At 34.3% G+C, this 5,146-nt stretch overlaps 1 long non-coding RNA gene across 1 annotated transcript; it reads left to right on the plus strand.

Moving 5' to 3' along the window:
* Positions 1–1,077: 1,077 nt before the first annotated feature.
* On the plus strand, positions 1,078–4,679 carry LOC122144455. The gene is made up of 3 exons (XR_006159721.1): positions 1,078–1,331; positions 3,716–4,110; positions 4,502–4,679. It is a non-coding gene; the product is annotated as an uncharacterized LOC122144455 (long non-coding RNA).
* Positions 4,680–5,146: the final 467 nt, after the last annotated feature.

The raw sequence follows: 5,146 nt of genomic DNA on the forward strand, positions 1-5,146 counted from the left end.
CGAACAATGTTAGGTAGGTTATTCCAGAGTTTGGGTGCTAAATAGATAAAGGATCTGCCGCCCGCAGTTGACTTTGATATTCTAGGTATTATCAAATTGCCAGAGTTTTGAGAACGGAGCGGACGTTGAGGACTATAATGTAACAAGAGCTCGTTCAAATACTGAGGTGCTGAACCATTCAGGGCTTTATAAGTAATAAGCAAGATTTTAAAATCTATACGATGTTTGATAGGGAGCCAGTGCAGTGTTGACAGGACCGGGCTAATATGATCATACTTCCTGGTTCTAGTAAGAACTCTAGCTGCTGCATTTTGGACTAACTGGAGTTTGTTTATTAAGCAATTCACTAAAACTAAACAATTCACTAAAAAATTTTTTTTTTTATTGTTCTTATGAAGTATTCTAATTTGTTAAGATTGTGAATTGGTGGGTTTTTGTTAAATGTGAGCCAAAATCATCACAATTAAAAGAACCAAAGACTTAAACTACTTCAGTCTGTGTGCACTGAATTTATTTAATACACAAGTTTCACAATTTGAGTTGAATTACTGAAATAAATGAACTTTTTCACGACATTCTAATTTATTGAGAAACACCCGCGTATTATTTTATTCTGATGTTGTTTATTCTTTCAGTCTAAAAGACATTGTTTTTTATTATATTAATGATATAAATAGACCCCTAGAGTACATTGTTAATTTCTTTATTTTATATGCCAAGTTCTTTATTCTTAAAAAAAGGTTTGCAAATAATAATCCATCCCATCCCCATTTTAAAACTGAATTAATATCACTTCTTAAATGTCTTAGTTATATAAACAACAAAAAAAATCCCTAAATATTATGAAGAAATGTTTAAAGAAAATACATGTATTTAAAAGCTTTCCCTGCATATTAATGTTTGTATGTTATTGTATCAATAATAGTAGAGTATGCATTGGTCTCGTCTTGTCATCTTTTGTTTTTCATTGTTTCTTATATAATCCTTGTTTTTTCCCCCCCTCTTTGATTTATTATATGTATTTGTATGTAATTCCTTGACATTGTTCTTATGTTATTGAGCATTAATAATAATAAAGACCGCCCACTCCGCGATGACGTCATGTCTTCCCGTCACTAAACCAGGCTTTAGGCTCTACAGCTTTCGGACGCAGCAGGGCACACGCTGATTGTCTATATTAGTAACCCTTATCTTTGTTTGTTGTGGTGTTTTTATAGATGTTTTAAATTGAATGTAGCGCTCTTCGATGATTTGCATTTGATCTCGCCTCGCGTCATCACTAGCGCGCGCGTTCGCCCAGTTTTAGTCAGCAGCGATTCTTCTGAGGAGAGGTGAGCAGTTCACGGTTGTTTTCATATAAACAATTGTAAAATACTCTTTAGACAGTTTGTTTATGCAGCAGTGTACGATGCCGTTTTTGTCTTAATCGAGTTACAGCGCTGTTTGTGTGTTTGCTGACTTAAACACTTATTAGAACAACAGGCAACATGTGAGGAAAACGTGTTAAATTGACCTGAGCGATTTTGTGTTTTTGTGTGTTGCTTAATGAATGTTTCTTTGTTTGGAGTGATGCTGTTACTGTCATTGAGTGTCTCGTGATCTATGAGGGGAATGGATGCGAACCGATATCAAGTTTTCTGCTGCGATTTTATTTATAACGTTATTTCTCTGACGTTTGACTTTGGCAGATCAAATTTGTTACTTTACATGGTTAAAATTAAGAACAGATACTGCTAAATATTTAATGTTGAGCCAGTATAATGAGTAGGATATTTTAAATCTATACATTATTATGAAGAGATTGATAATATGAAAATATTACAATTTTGCTTTCTGGTAGTCTTTCTGTTTAAAGAATATTTTATGATCACTGTCAGTTACTGCACTTATAAAACTAACATGTTCATGAATCACGTACTTTAATGCGCTGAATGTATTTATTAGAAAAGTAAAGTATATTTACACATTTTGTTCTAATGGAGATGGGTGTCATCAAGTTTCTGTTTATGCTTTAATTTTCCTTTCTTATTTATATTTGGAAGAATTTACATTATATTCTTTTCTGTATTTCTAGAATAAATATCTTGTTGTATGTTAAAATGGCAACAGAATGAAAAAAAAGATGGATAGAAATATTAATAATAGAAAGACAAAATAGAAATGTATAGAGTGTGTGAATTACATTTATGTTTAGTAATTTAGCAGACGCTTTTATCCAAAGCAACTTTTTGGAATGTGGAAGCAATCAAAATCAACGAAAGAGCAATGATATGCAAGTGCTATAACAAGTCTCACGTAGCAAGTTTTTTTAATCGTATAAAAAAATGAAAACAGAATTGAAAAAGAATAGAGCAAGCTTTTTTTTTGCTTTTGTTAATAAATAAAATGTAAATAAAAAGAAAACAGATAGAACTAAAAAAAAGTTTTTTAAGAAAACTAGCAGTTAGTAAATGAATAGAATGCAAGTCTAAAAGGGGCAAGATATATAGCAGTTAGTAAATGAATAGAATGCAAGTCTAAAATATATATATATATATATATATATATATAAAAGGGGCAAGATATATTTTTTTTTTTTTAAGAATAGCAAGATATATATGGGCATCGCTAGGCGCTATAGCCCCCCTAAAATTTTGCGATTAGCTCCATAAGCTGTACACGAATTCGTGATTGCCTCAGTCCCCTTTAAATTTCATATGAAAACGCGGAAGACTTCGATCGGCTCCTGCCCGTCTTTCAGCGCATTCTTTTTCAGTCCGCAGAGCGCAGCGCCGTTCCTCATGAATGCTTATTCATTTATTTGTAATATATGTCGTTGTGGAAAAAAGTAGTTTCAATGTAGCTAGCTACTTTTTGGTCGTAACTTGTAGTGAAGCTAACTACCTTTTCAAAGCTTAGCTACTTTATCCTATGAGTAGCGTGTAGCTTATCAAGCTACATGATGTTTTGGACTGTTTGGACGCTGGATATGGAGGATATGAAACATAACAGTTCCTTACATATTGTTCATTATATTGTAATATATTGACACAATATATTATTTTGCATATATTTCAACATATTTAAATCAACTTATATATTGGTTACAAGTATATGAGAATGTTTTGTTTCCATAAGGAAAGACCCCCACCCCAAGTATGTTTTCATATGAATGTTTATAAGCGGCCAGTCGAGAGACACAGCAGAACAACTCTCAAAGATTACAGCACTTTATATTAGAAATGAGCAATGATAACATGATATGATTACATCATTTTCTCCAGTATAATTGGTTCTCATCTTTAACCGGACAAAAGTGCATCTTGAACGTTTGAATAATTTAATCCTTGTGTCCTGTATCTGCATACACTCTTTCAACACACTAATGTTCACCAGGCCCAGGCTTAGGAGCTGGGCATCTCAACCTTGAAAGCAAATATAAACCCGTTAGAATAAAAATATTAATCCTGCAAGAGAAAGGAACACTATGAAGTTTTTTTTTTTTTTTAAGCAAATATAGGCTGATGCTTCTGCAGCAAAGTGTTTGTGTGTGTGTGTGTGTGTGTGTGTGTGTGTGTGTGTGTGTGAGAGAGAGAGGCAGAGAGAGAGATTGAGGCGCGCCTGCTGCACATGCTCAGTGCAATCCTGAGAGACCTTACATGCAAACCACACCCTGATTCACACAAGACACAAGATTTACTGTAAGAGTTGAGAATATTTCTGAATCTGCTCACAGGTTCAAGAGGATCACTTCAACCTACAATGGAGTCTGAGAACAGCAAAGAAGGATGTAAATGCCAAAAGGATTGCAGTAAATGCCAATGTCATTGTCATATAATAACCAACAGTCCAAAACCTAAACAAGTGATTGTGGAGGAGAAGACGTCTGAGGTGCCTGAAATGCCTTTGAAAGAGCGCGCCCCCTGTTACTGCTTCCCTTGTGTTTTCGGATCCTGTGATTGTGGCCCCAGTGATTCTGGCATCGGTGATTCTGGCCCTGGTGATTCTGGCCCTGGTGATTGTGGCTCCTGTGATTGTGGCCCCTGTGATTGTGGCTTCTGCGATTGTGGCTTCTGCGATTGTGGCTCCTGCGATTGTGGCTCCTGTGATTGTCAGTGTATGTTCTGACAGGTGAGAAACATTTGTTTTATCACTGTCTCTTTAATCACTGCTTCAAAAAAATATGGACATTTTAATCAGCAAAATGGAGTATTTGAATTATTTAATTGGAGCGAGTTGAATTGAAACTAAAACTCTTGTTAAATGTGCACTGAACATTGAACAATACTTGTACAACATTTATAAATCTTAATGATAATTGAACTTTTTATTATTTTTAACACTAACAAAGATTATTAAATAAAGCTGTAATAATATAATGTTGTTCATTAGATCCTGAGAAGTGTTATTCAGAAGTTAAAGTGACAAGCTTTTATTTAAAATCTTAAATACACAAAACATTTTAATGGTATTAATGTTATTTTTATTTTTTGATTTTTTGTACGCTACGCATATGTCCTAGGTCATCTGCCCGGAATAGCTTCCGTGTACAAAAGCGCAAGCTACAGAAAAGTGGTTATGTTTTAAATATGGATATGTTTCTTCCAAAATGCATGGATTCACTATTGGAGGCCTTTATTCACCCCCCGGAGCTGTGTGAGGCACTTTTTATTATGGATGGATGCACTTTATTGGACTTCTTTTGGACTGCTGAACAGAAACTCCCGCCCACTGCCATTATAAAGCTTGGAAGAGCCAGGACAATTTTTAATATAACTCTGATTGGATTTGTCTGAAAGAAGAAAGTCATATACACCTATGATGGCTTGAGGGTGAGTAAATCATGGGGTAACTTTCATTTTTGTGTGAACTATCCCTTTAATTCTTCCTTCGTTGCGAATAATAGAGTAGAATAACAGTAATCTTATTTTACACTTAACATGTTGGTAGATGGAGATGAAATATATTCCTGCATTGTGACAATTACTGCCCAGATCCTGACATAATTGTAGTAGAAGCTTCTCTGCAAAAAAGATGTTATTTTGTATGTAAATAAAGGAAGCTGTTAAAAATACTTAAGATCAACGATGAAACAAGCTGAAAAATCCTGTCATTTTCCAAAGGAAAAAAAAAATCTTACAATTTTATGTGCTGCCTGTGACAATAT

The sequence above is a fragment of the Cyprinus carpio genome, unplaced genomic scaffold, assembly GCF_018340385.1.
Source record: "Cyprinus carpio isolate SPL01 unplaced genomic scaffold, ASM1834038v1 S000006678, whole genome shotgun sequence".
In the NCBI taxonomy this organism is placed as follows: domain Eukaryota; kingdom Metazoa; phylum Chordata; class Actinopteri; order Cypriniformes; family Cyprinidae; genus Cyprinus; species Cyprinus carpio.